The sequence below is a fragment of the Nicotiana sylvestris genome, chromosome 1, assembly GCF_000393655.2.
Source record: "Nicotiana sylvestris chromosome 1, ASM39365v2, whole genome shotgun sequence".
Lineage (NCBI taxonomy): Eukaryota > Viridiplantae > Streptophyta > Magnoliopsida > Solanales > Solanaceae > Nicotiana > Nicotiana sylvestris.
The window spans coordinates 148749493-148763621 of NC_091057.1; the positions used below are offsets into that span (position 1 = coordinate 148749493).

Consider the following 14129-nt stretch of genomic DNA (forward strand, 5'->3'; position numbering starts at 1 on the left):
CTTGCCTCCCTTGGAAGAGTTCTATTGTTTAATATAGGGTTTTGGGCTAAAAATCTCGTGTTTTGCACTTCAGTCCCTCAATTTTTCGCTTCATATCGCGGTCCTACCACAGTTACGCCAGGACCGCGGCCAACTAGCCTCTCAGAATCTGCAACAGCCTTCTGCCGTGGTCCGACCGCGGTTACGCCGGGACCGCGGCAGTCCATCTCCAGTTCTGGTTTTGCTGCCTTCGCGTGGTGCACTTAGCGGATATTGTACAATTGGCCTCTTTTTCTCCGTGATTGATCCCAAAAATACTCTATAGACTTCTTTTATTGTATATAGCCTGCAAAACATGAAAAGAACTAATTAGAGCATTTTGTTATCACTTTTTACCACAAAAACTATACAAGAAGGTGGTTCTTTAGGGCCTAATTATAGTCCAATTCACCTATTATCAATACCCCACACTTAAATCTTTGCTCGTCCTCGAGCAAGTTGAACTACACTTCTAGGCCTAATCGTTCGATGCATTACCCAGTTTATGTCACACCCGCCATTATGAAAGAATAACCTAAGCAGTGCAACAACCACACCTCAGATGAAGACTCTAATGCCATGCCATACTCGTGCTTACTCTAGTTACTCTAAACAGAGGTGAAAACTTGCTTTTTGTTCCTGAGTCACATGCCCTCACATAACATTTCTGAGAGAAGTTCCACACATAAAATCAAGCAACAAGGAACTATAGATAGAACGAATCCACTCACTCTCAGCAAAGAACATTCAAATGCCACACAGATACACCATAAGCTTGCCCTTAGTGTAATACTCTACTAATCGAGTTGTTCAGTCCAAGATCAAGAGGTCTTTATTTGGTTATAATGTAGGCTAAGGGACGGGTATGATATATTTGGATATAGTGACTAACCTCCCTAAGCACTTTTAATACAATCGTTCCCTTTATTCCAATTTCCCTGTTCAACCCAATCATTTTTCCACACTTGTTTCATAGGCTACCCCTACTTTTCTTTAGGTGCAACTAGCCTTTTTTTTTTCATAGCCATTGCACCATTCAAGTATTTTTCTGATTTTCCTTTTCCCACTCCATTACTACCCCACACTTTGACTTTTATATGCTCTTTAACGATTCAAGTGCTTCTAGGAGGTACATGTTCAAATAGTCAAACTATTCAAACACAAGGATGTAGGTTGTTGTAAGGTTATCAAAGAACAGGCTTCAGGCTCGAAGGGGTTAACTATGGCAATACGTACATGTGGATTCATAATTATACATGCTACACAAGGAAATGCCTCAATCATCTCTAAGACCAAACAACTTCTATTTCGTTTTGCAAACACACAGGGCAAGTTCTAGGTATCGCATGCAAGCACAGAATACAAGTATTATCTCACACACACTTGGCATGTAACTCATTCCGAATTAGTTTGTCAACACACTCACGTGAGCGTTCAAGAAAGACAAGGTGTGCAGAATTAAGGCATAAAATTACGAGTCTACAAACGAGCCTAGACGTCGCACCCTCAAGTTCGTTTTAGTTATTTGCAGGTGTGTACATTACGGGTTGCATTCTTGCCTTCACCCATCTTGGTCCAATAGAGTCCTAAGGGTCCTAAAATTATTAAAGAAAAATCTACCTAACCCGGTTCAAGAAAAGCCCTTGGAAAAGAACCGTGGTCAAAAGAAAAACCAAGGAGGAATTACTACACTACCTAAAAAGAAAAAAATCTGAATGGACTACTTCCCTCAAGAGTATTGTCCAAGTGGTCCGTCCTCAAGAAGAGTCTCCTACATTTATTTATTTTACAATCAATGTATATGTACACTAACAATACACCACTAAAGCAAGTCTCCCACCCCACACAAAAAGAATATGGCATGTCCCCATGTCATAACACAAATAAAGTGCAGAAGGGTAAGAAGACTTCCCTGAGCGTCACTCGGAGTCGGAGACGGTGCTGGGATCCACATGAAAAGCCCTCCCCAAAGCACGGAACCAAGCTATCATCTGGCTCTCAGACTTGGCATGCCGTTGGGACATGGCATCTATACGCACATGCAGGCCATCCACCGAGGAGCGAAGATCTGCCACCTCTTCCTCCAAAGAATGCAACATGGGTCGGCTGGACTGTGATCTAGAGAACCCTGCCCCAGTATGGGGTCGTCGAGAGGATCCGGCTCCATCATAGGATCTCCTGGATAGTGCCATGGGTGCTGGGGCATCATCCTCATCATCAAGCTCAATGGTTGTGGGTGCATCTCTGCCCACTGTGATCTTTGAAGCTCTGAATGCCGCTTTTGTGGGCAAAGCTCCATCTGTAGGATTGGTGGGGACACCATCCAGCAGACACAACCTCATCACAAGTGAGGGGAAGTAAAACTCCTTAGATAGCAGAGGTGACCGAAGGATCATTTCATCTCCAATAATTCTCTCCACATCAAAGTCTTTCATAGTGACGAAGCACCATACCAATAAAGCCCGTAAGTGGTTCACATCTGTCGTGTTGCCCGTGAGCAATAACCGGCTGCAAATAATGGTGAACCAGCACTTAGCCTCATGTGTGAATGACTTGGAGTGAAGGGTAATGTTTTCCTGTAGCCAGATTGGTCGACCCCCTACGCAGATTGTCGCAATCATGGTGTCCCAAGTGACCCCTTGGACGTCGTGGTAATGATCAATGTCACCAGTGAACTGGGGCAGCTGCAAGACCTGGCGAATCTTCAGAATTGAGGCATCCACCACCCTGCCCCGCACAATCACAGACCGGCACAAATTTTCCCGGCAGTTCGCATAGAACTCCCGGACTATCATCGGGTTTGTCGTCTCAGGTTCATCAAACAAGAACTCCATCTCCCTCCGTCTGATTTCCTCATACATGTCTGCTTTTTCCATACGGAGGGCATCCCTGTCAATAAGAATCTCAGGGATAAAGCTTTTGGTGGCCTTAGCATGAAACGCGTCCTCGGCCTCCTGCGACTGGAACCTGGTGGCATCATATGTTGGCCTTTGGGAAGTGCTTGCCGAGCTCTTTCGCCTTTTTCGGGCCATATTACCTGCAGACAATTCAGGGTAACAATCAGATGCATCCTAACATGTGCCAGTCGGATGGGTACTCAAACTTCGCCACCCGATGGTACCAAACAGTTTCCTTTTGTCAAACAATGCCAATATACCCAATTAGTAAGGTGCCCAAAGTTGACAACCTCCACTATTGCCCTCATACCACTATTAATTCTACAATTCTGCCATATAATACCCCACATAATCTCCCACAAGTGAATCATGTCAAATGCTACCACCACCACAAACTAAGAAGGGCACAAAGTGGTCCAAAATTTTACAACACCCCCCAATTTTCGGCCATTTAGACCCCTCTACCAAGCTTCACCCTAACAAATTTGCTTAGGCCTCAAAACCTTCTAAAAATCGCCCCCAAGTTCAGCACAATGAAAATCCAACCATTTAAACATCAATCATGGCCAAAAGAAGCAAATAATGGATAAAAGGAAAGGAAAGAAAGAAAGAAAAAAAAATTACACTAAAACACTACACTAAGTTATGTAAAAGAAAGAGAAAAGAATAGAGAAGCTTACCTTGAGAAGGAATGGAAGGGATAGGTTGTGGAAAGAGAGAGATGGAGAAGAAAGAAGGGGCAACAATGGGGGTTTGAAGGATGGGAGATGGTGTGAAAGAGAGAAGAGAAGAGAGAATGGGATGGGGGATGTGGGTGGTTTGAAGAAAAGAAGGGTTCGGGGGAATAGTGGGGGGTTAGGTTTATTAAAAGGGGGGAAAAAGGAAAATATATATATATATATATGTAAATCTGCACTTACCTGGCCCGCGCTGGGCTGCCGCGGTCCTACCGCGGTTACGCTGGGACCGCGGTAGACCTCTTTCAGAGGGGGTATTTGAACGCGGTCCGACCGCGGTTACGCTGGGACCGTGGTAGACTTCTTTTAGAACAGGGCCTTGACCGCGGTCCGACCGCGATTACACTGGGACCGCGGTCTGGGCGTGTTCCTGCTACTTTTTTTTACTTTTTTATTTATTTATGAAGTTATGCATTACACTTACAACACATTCGTGGGTTGCCTCCCATGCAGCGCCTAATTTAACGTCGCGACACGACGCAGATGAGTGCATTTAAGTCTCGCTCGACCTCTTTGGTTCAGTCATGTGTAGCTCAGACACTTCCTTTTGTTCGTTCATGCCCACATATAGTTTCAATCTCTGCCCATTGACTCTAAATGTATGAGAGTCTTTCTCTGTGGCAATCTCGACAGCACCTGAAGGGAAAATCACAACCACTCTAAATGGTCCAGACCATCGTGACCTGAGTTTACCCGGAAATAGCCTTAATTGTGAGTTATAAAGCAACACCATATCTCCAGGATTGAAATTTTGCTCCACAATGTTCTTGTCGTGCAACCTCTTCATTCTTTCCTTGTACAACCTTGTGCTCTCAAAAGCAAGATGTCTAAACTCGTCGAGCTCATGCAATTCTGTGATCCTCGTTATGCCCGCAGCCTCGATGTCTAGATTCAGCTATTTCAATGCCCACCACGCTCTATGTTCAAGTTCCACTAGCAAATGGCAGGCCTTCCCGAACACCAACTTATATGGTGACATACCAATCGGTGTTTTAAAAGCAGTTCTATAGGCCCAAAGTGCATCATCTAACTTTTTCGCCCAATCAGTTCTTGTAGCGTTCACAGTCTTGGTTAGTACACTCTTTATCTCTCTGTTGGACACTTCAACCTGCCCACTAGTTTGCGGGTGATAAGGGGTAGCCACCTTGTGGCGTACATCATTCTTTGCAAGCAACTTCTCGAAAGCTGTATTACAGAAGTGAGTGTCTTCGTCACTTATAATTTCTCTTGGTGTCCCAAATCTGGTGAATATGTCCTTCTTCAAAAATCCCACCACCACTCTTGCATCATTAGTGGGCAACGCTGCAGCTTCTACCCATTTGGACACGTAATCCACAACAACAAGTATGTACTTGCCATAGGAGCTGACGAAGGGACCCATGAAGTTAATCCCCCAGACATCAAACGCTTCCACCTCTTGAATTGGGTTCATGGGCATCTCATGGCGACGGGAAATGTTCCCGGTCCGCTGACATTCATTGCAGCCCTTCACCCATTGGTGTGTATCTTTAAACACTGTTGGCCAAAAGAATCCGGCCTCAAGCACTTTCGCAGCTGTCCTGACCCTTCCAAAATGTCCTCCATAAGCCGATGCGTGACAAGCCTGCAAAACAAAAGATTGTTCTATCTCGGGGACACACCTCCGGATCATATTGTCAACACAAATTCTAAACAAGTAAGGCTCATCCTAATAATACATGCGACAGTCACGATAAAACTTTTTCTTTTGTACAGATGAAAGGTCATAGGGAACTATACCGCAGGCCAAGTAATTTGCAAAATCTGCATACCATGGCACTTTCTCAAGATTAGTAGCGAGCAACTGCTCGTCTGGAAAGGTTTCTAGAATATCTTCAACCTCAACTGCATTTTCAGCTCCCTCTAGTCGTGATAGATGATCAGCGACTTGGTTCTCTATGCCCTTATGGTCGTGAATTTCAAGGTCGAATTCTTGCAGCAGCAACACCCAATGAATCAGGTGCTGCTTAGACTCCTTCTTCTCAATCAAGTACCTGAGAGCTGCATGATCAGCGTATACAATTACCTTAGAACCAATCAGATATGATCTGAACTTGTCGAAAGCAAACACCACAACCAACATCTCCTTCTCAGTCACAGTATAGTTCAGCTGGGCTCCACTTAGCGTTCTACTAGCATAGTAGATTGAATGCATTAGCTTGTCCTTCCGCTGTCCTAGTACTGCCCCCACTGCGTAGTCACTGGCATCACACATGAGTTCGAATGGCTGCTCCCAATTGGGGGCAACAATGATAGGTGCTATGACCAGTCTCTTTTTCAGCTCCTCGAATGCTACCCTGCAATTATCAGAAAATAAGAAAGGGTGATCTTTTTCTAACAACTTACAGAGAGGGTTGGCAATTTTTGAGAAGTCTTTTATGAATCTCCGGTAGAAACCGGCATGCCCAAGGAAGATTCTGATTGCTTTGATTGAAGTTGGAGGAGGTAGCTTTGCTATTACATCCACTTTAGCACGATCTACCTCAATTCCTTTGCTTGACACCCGGTGCCCCAAGACTATGCCTTTTTGTATCATGAAGTGGCACTTCTCCCAGTTCAGAAACAGGTTAGTCTCGATACACCGTTTCAGCACACGCGTCAGATTTATCAGGCACTCATCAAATGAATTCCCCACCACTGAGAAGTCATCCATGAACACCTCCATTATGTCCTCTACCATGTCAGTGAATATGGCTATCATGCATCGTTGGAATGTGGCGGGTGCGTTGCATAGGCCAAAGGGCATCCTCCGAAAGGCATAAGTGCCATAAGGACAAGTGAAAGAGGTCTTCTCTCTGTCCTCTGGTGCAATGGAAATCTGGTTGTATCCTGAGTACCCGTCCAGAAAATAGAAGTGTGACCTCCCTGCCAGTATGTCTAACATTTAATCAATGAAGGGAAGTGGGAAGTGGTCTTTCTGGGTGGCTAGATTTAGCTTTCTATAATCCATGCAAATTCTCCAGCTCGTGACTGTTCTTGTAGAGATCAATTAATTGTTATCATTCTTAACTACCGTCATGCCACCCTTTTTAGGTACACATTGAACTGGGCTAACCCAGCTGCTGTCAGAGATTGGGAAGATAATTCCCGCGTCTAACCATTTTATTACTTCCTTCTTCACCACTTCCTTCATGTTAGGGTTCAGCCTTCTTTGGTGTTCCCTGGAAGGTTTGTGTCCCTTTTCTAGTAGAATTTTGTGCATACAGTAGGCGAGGCTGATCCCCTTTATGTCTGCCATGGTCCACCCAATGGCAGTCTTGCACTCCTTAAGTACCTACAAGAGTTGTTGCGCATGAGCATCTAACAAACTAGATGAGATAATAACAGGTAATGTGGAGTTAGGTCCAAGGAATTCATACCTGAGATGGTTGAGCAATGGCTTTAACTCCAGCTTTGGTGGTTCTTCGATAGATGGCTTGGCTGGAGGAGTCTCTCGATTTTCCAAGTGTAAGGGCTCAAATTCTAGAGTTCTATCCCAAAACCCTCTACCCTCTAATGCCAACACCCATTCCGCCAGTTCCTCTCCATTCACCTCATCCAAATTCATTAAACATGTAGCAAGGGGGTCCTCAATGGTTAGCACCTCATCATCAGTCTCCACGATTACATCCACAACATCAATAAGAGAACAATTGGCGAATTCACTTGGTCACCTCATAGATTTCTGCACATTGAATGTTATCTCCTCATCGTTCAATCTCATCTTGAGCTCCCTGGTTTCACAATCAATGAGAGCTCTCCCTGTGGCCAATAATGGTCTTCCCAAAATTATGGGAATCTCTTCATCCACTCTGCAGTCTAAGATCACAAAATCTACAGGTAACACAAATTTCCCTACCTGAACTAGCACATCATCCAGTATACTAGAGGATCGTTTCACTGTCCTGTCAGCCAGCTGCAACAACATAGAGGTGGGTCTAGCTCTTCCAATGCCCAGCCTCTTATAAATCGCCAGGGGCATAAGATTGATGCTGGCCCCTAGATCACACAGTGCTTTAGCAAAAGCAAAATTACCAATAGTGCATGGATTTGTAAAGCTCCCTGGGTCAGACAGCTTTTCTGCAATTGGTCTAGTCACCACTGCACTACATGTCTGAGTAAGAGTAACTGTGGCCAAGTCTTGGAAATCAAACTTTCGGGACATCAAGTCCTTCATCATTTTTGCATACCCAGGCATCTCCTTCAAAGCTTCAATCAATGGTATGTTTACCTGGATTTGTTTCAGCATTTCGAAGAACTTCTTGTATTGTTCCTCCTTTTGATACTTAGCCAGACTCTAAGGGAAAGGTGCAGGAGTTCTCTTCTTCCCAATCAACTAGGATTGATCCTTATCATCTGCTACATCAACTACTGGTTCCTGGACTGTCTCAGCTTCTTTTTCGGTCGCATTCTGGATGTTATTTTCTTCCTGGGCACGCTAGACTGGCGCCTCCATCAGTTTCGTTGACTCATCCAACTCAATGGGCACTGGTATAAGTGCCTCAGCTTGTCTAGATTCTCGAGCCCTCTCTTGCTCTACATCCAGATCTCTGCCATTACGTAGACTTACCGCCATCAGCTGCTTTGGGCCTTGATCTTTTGGATTTATCTGGGTGTCTGCAGGTAGTATCCCATGAGGACGATTGTTCAGAGACATAGAAATTTGGCCCACCTGCACTTCAATATTCTTGATTGCTGCATCATGTGCATCCACTCTCTCATTAATCTTTGCATTAGACCCAATAACCTGCTACATCATTGCCTCAAGTCTAGCAAATCCATCTTCCTGCCTTCCACCATGCTGCTGCTGAGGAGGGTGATACCCCTGCTACTTATTCTGATTATTATATCCATGTGGCCTTGGGTAAGGTGCCATATTGTTAGGGGGTCTCATACCTCCCATGTTTCCATTGTTGAACTGTGGATGGACTGGCCTGTATTGCTGATTTTGCTGGCCCCAATTCTGACCACCCTGTCTCTGGCCTCCATAATTAGATACATAATTCATGTCTTTAGGGTAGTGGTGATGATCATGTTCTACATTCCATTGGTTACCGATTAGCTGACTAATACAAGATGCGCACAAGCCCCCATTGGTAGTATCTACGATGTGTACCTGCTGCTTCTGCCCTGACTCTTCCACCTTTTGGTGAGTATACTCATTTGTGCCAATAAGGTGGCCATATTTTCAGCCATAGAGTTAGATGGATCTAAGGGCACTGAGTGAACCACTGGAGTAATAGGTGCATTCCTGGTTGTCCATCCCGAATTTTGTGCCATCTTGTCAAGCAGACTCTGGCCTTCTCTCCATGTTTTGCTCAAAAATGCTCCACCAGCTGAAGCATCAACAATGTTCTTCACGCTATCTGACAATCCTATTTAAAACCGCTGCCCCAACATCAGATTTGGAATACCATGGTGCGGGCATATAACCAGCATCCCTTTAAAGCTCTCCCATGTTTCATGCAGTGTCTCCATTGGTCTCTGCTTAAAACTCAAAATTTCATCAATTTGTTGAACAGTCTTATTGGGTGGGTGGAACTTGTTATGGAATTGTCTGACTAACTCATCCCATATTGTTATAGAATTTATGGGAAGTGAGTTGAGCTAAGTCTGGGCAGCTCCTGTCACTGAGAATGAAAAAAATAACAGCTTGATTGCTTCAGGAGTTACGTTGGTCTGCCTTTGGGTTTTGCATATAGAGAGGAAGTTCTTCAAGTGCTGCTGAGGTTCTTCGACTTGCGACCCCAAAAATAGTCCCTTATTCTGCAACAAGTGCAACATGTTATTCGTAATTTGGAATGACTCAGCCTGTATCTGCGGAACTATAATGGTTGTGGACAGATTTTCAGCTGTGGGTTATGCCCAGTCATAGAGAGCAGCCTCTGGCACTATTGGTACCGCTGGGTTTTCCTCGTGATCCCCCATGACTATTTCGAATTGTGCAGTTATTGGTTGTTGTTTTTTATTCGATTAGCCTGATTCAAGGCCTTGAAAACTTTCTCGGGATCTGATAATGCTTCAAATACTTCACCAGATCTCGATGAGTTTCTAGGCATGCACCTGTGCAACCAAGTCAACAAACGTTAAAATTTCAATGTAAAAATTGGGTATAGAGAAAATATGACTACAATGAGAATTTTTGTACTTCTTTCAATTGTAATTGATAACACCGTTAATTCCCCGGCAACGACGCCAAAATTTGATCACGCCCAACTATGCCTTATAAAAGGACAATGCGGACGTTGCAAATATAACCTGAGTATTTATGCCCGGAGTCGAATCCATAGAGAATTAACCTATCAGTTACTTTCGTTGGACTTACTAAATTCTTTAGAATCAACATCCCCAAACGTTATGAATAACAGTTGATGGTATATTTAATAACTAAGATTGAAAGTCAATAAACAGTTGTAAACTAAATAAGCTTGAGTTGTGAACAATAATGAGAAGGTTCTAAGGTAGTGATTTCCCCTATTGATGTCCCTTCTGTTTATGTTTCATATAGATTTACCAACACATCTCTATCAACCATGAGTACTCTTTTTACCGTGAATCTCTCCAGAGTAATCACGATAATTTACTAGACGCACTCTCCCGAGATACGCTAGCTGGCTTTGTTTATTACAGTTCACTTTAGATTGCACCCAAGACTTTGTTATCCCTAATCTCGCCTTTAAACCCGCAGTTATAGATCCCACTTATACTTTGGGAGTGATGTTGTTCAACAATTACCTAAATATGCACTCTCTCCCGAGTTATGCATACTAAATAGGCACAGCTAATTGAGGATCATGTCAATTAACTACAACAAACACGTAGTTGAACAAATAGAGATTAAACTGGCAAACTATATTAACATAATCAAGAAGTTCATCCTTCAATAGGTTCCATCAAAACCCTAGACAAAGGATTTAGCTACTCATGACAATGGGTAAATAAACTATGAAAATATTCATGATCAAAATTGCAAGAAACAATAAAGAGAAGAAGAAAATATGATGTTTTGGGTGATCTCTCACACTTGTTTCTCTTGCCAAAGTACTTTATAAAACATTCCCTTGCCTCCTTTGGAAGAGTTCTATTGTTTAATATAGGGTTTTGGGCTAAAAATCCCGTGTTTTGCACTTCAGTCCCTCAATTTTTCGCTTCTTATCATAGTCCTACCGCGGTTATGCCAGGACCGCGGCCAACTAGCCTCTCAGAATCCACAATAGCCTTCTGTCGCGGTCCGACCACGGTTACGCCGGGATCGCGGTAGTCCATCTCCAGTTCTGGTTTTGCTGTCTTTGCGTGGTGCACTTAGCGGATATTGTACGATTGGCCTCTTTTTCTCCATAATTGATCCCAAAAGTACTACATAGACTTCTTTTATTGTATATAGCCTGCAAAGCATGAAAAACACTAATCAGAGCATTTTGTTATTACTTTTTACCACAAAACTATACAAGAAGGTGGTTCTTTAGGGCCTAATTATAGTCCAATTCACCTATTATCAGGGGTGTTCCCAAGAAACCCTAAAAAGTACAATATAAGGAATATTCAAGGGAATATTCCTGGTATCCTTTTCTAAGCCAATCTTACCGTTACAATTACAACTCCGATTACTCATCCTTGGCAATGACCCTTACGAGAGTGAACGCTTCACTATAATGTCGTGGTCGACCCCGTTCTTGGCAAGACTTATCTTCAGTTACCAAGTTGCCAAATTTTGACCAATACAGTTAGTTCCTCTGCTTGTTGGGGTCGTGATCTTGCACACCCTCGAGAAGCGGACTTGATTGTTGTTTGTTTAAGAAGAAATTTGGTCGTCAAGATAAGGTTGAAGCAACCGAGGTCTAGGAGAGGAGGCGTAACCGGCAAGGCTGCAATTGGTGTGACTCGTGCGGGATGACATCACAGCCACGCGCGTCATCATTACATGTCTTCCCGAGGCAATGCCTGTGCTTCTGTCGTTTCGATTTTGGTGCCAGCGTCAGTTTGTTTCTTCAATTTTGGTGCCAGCGAGCCTTATAAATAGATGGAGGCTTAATTTTTCGGAAGTTTCCACTATTCTCTACTTTGCATGAACATTGTTCTTCGATCTTCTTCCCCGATCCCTGTACTAAAATTCTGCTACTCCGATTTCATCTTTTCCTCCTTACCCAACCATTATATTCTTCTCTGGGTTTGGTAGCGTACATCTTACTATAAAAATATGTCACAGTCCTCTCACATTTATGATGACGTTTTTGATACCACTTCGTTATCGGTGGCCGCTCCTCTCGGTGGTGAGGAATTCGTGGCTGAAGAAGATGATAGCTTTCCTACTGCGGAGGAGGTAGTTCCTAGAAATCCTTTGGCTAGGAACGATTTAATAAAGGAGCCTGCTCCTTTCCCCACTCATATGCTCTCAGAAACTGGACCATCTTATAAAGCCGAGCTTCGGTCCAAATACCGCATTCCCCACATGTTGAGATAATTCCAGCCGATGGCGACATCGTGGAGTTTCATCGACTCGGGTATTTTGCCTTTATGTCTACTCGCTCTTGATCGGTTATACTTTTCCTCTCCTTCCTATAGCGGAGGAATTTTGCTGATTTTACAGCGTCTGCCCGGCGCAACTCTCTCCTTTCTTGTATAAAGCTTTCTAGATGTTGACGAAGTATGCGGAATTAGCTGGTTGTGAGGTTAATATTCGTCGCTTGCTGCAATTATTTACGCCTAGTTTTTATAGAGGCACCATGATACACCTGTGGCATCGTGGGACCAGAGGGTTGGTGGTTGGAATGGATGATAGAATGAATCAAAAGTTCTGGCACAAATACTTCTTTATCAAGATCGAGCATTTGGTGACGGACCCGACTTGGTTTCCTAAGCAGTGGAATCACAATCGTAAATATTTCTGTTATGCGCTTGTTGTCTTCTATTGTCCTTTCATTTTTAGCTCAATTGTGGTTTTTTATTTCTTCAGCTGAAAGGCGCGCGCCCTCTCCTGTCCTAGATATTGAAGATTGGGTGTCTCGTGTGCTGGCTCACATGGTAGGGATTCGTGACTGGGTGGATTTCTAAAAGCATTTCGGGCCTAAGGTCCTATCTATTAAGTATTATTTTGCTTCATCCTTCCGTCGTTTACCATTATTCGTTGACGCGATCTCCTTTTGATGCTAGGTCGATGAGTCTCCAAGAAGAAGGCTTCAGTGCCGGCATTTCGCCAAGCTGTCGCATCGGCTGTGATGCAGTTTACTTTGGCCGAATCCATTTGTGGAGGTCGTGCTCAAACTCCATCGATAGGGGATTCCGCCCCTCAGGCTGTTATGCGGAATGAGATCTCTTCCTGGCCGGTCTACCATCTTGTATATGAGTCGTCCAATGGAGAGGAGTCACCATCGAGTAAAATGGGAAGGTTGGAACTCAGAAAGGCCATCGTCACTGATATTGAACCGGAGAAACTCACTATTCCGGAAGTGGCGTCTGCACGTACGCCAGACGTAGGGGCCATGTTCACGATGGATACTATTGTGAAGGGGAGGTCCTCTGGGGCCGAGGGGGTGCATGATGGCGAGGAGCTTGTACGGACAACAGAAGGTGGCGCATCATCAGCGGCGAAGACGGATAGGGCGGTACCTGCAGGGGATGATGTCTTTGGCTCGAACATCGACCCTGAAGAGGTAATTGTATTCTTAGAGAGGAATACTCGCGTGGAGGTGAGGAAGGAGGGTCCTAACCGGAACGTGATCATTCTCGTGGGTTATGACCTTTTGGCTAACTCTGAACGAGCGGTGCCATCTTTCGCTCCCTTGTGCACAACTTCTGAGAACACGGTGCTATAAGCGATGATCAATGCGAAGTTATCGCTTAGTATTTCTGGCATGGCTTTGCGAGTAAGTGTTTTTAATGTTAGGATTTGTTTTGCATGCGTAATATGCTTATTCTGAATTTTTTTGGCTGTCAGACTCTCATCATAGGGATGGGGCGTGATCGGCGTAAGGAGCGAAGGATGGCCATTTTAACGAAGGTGTCCTCTAAGTAAAGAGAGTACCGTACCAAGCACTGAACGGTTGCCGACATCTTTAACCAAGATAGCGAATTTTAACTTTTTCGTGACGGGCTCAAACAGAAGGAGGAGGAGTTGATGAGAAAGGTTGATGAGCTAAAGGAGTGGGACGATGAGCTAGTGAAAACCATTAGTCGGTGCAGCGAGCTTGAGGTAACTTTTAAGGACAAGGAAGATGAGCTCGAGGTAAGCAAGGGGAAGATGGTTGAGAATGCCGACCTTTAAGCATTGTGGCCTCTTTAACTACCGAGCTTGGGAGGAGAGAAGCGGATGCTATCAATCTAAGGGGCGAGTTGAGCATTAAGGTCGAGGAATTGACTCGTGCTGAGAAAAGTAGAATGGTTGCCCTGTCTAAAGTAGCGGCCTTAGATGATGTCTTCCGTGTTTGTAGGTTCGAGCGGGATAATGAGGTGGAGACGTCGGCGCTCAAGGTGGCGAGGTTAA

The 14129-nt window shown here is 44.2% G+C and overlaps 1 non-coding gene across 1 annotated transcript; it reads left to right on the forward strand.

The window, feature by feature from the left end:
* Positions 1 to 9059: 9059 nt before the first annotated feature.
* On the forward strand, positions 9060 to 9166 carry LOC138882008 (small nucleolar RNA R71). The gene has a single exon (XR_011403465.1). It is a non-coding gene; the product is annotated as a small nucleolar RNA R71 (small nucleolar RNA).
* The last annotated feature ends 4963 nt before the right edge of the window (positions 9167 to 14129 follow it).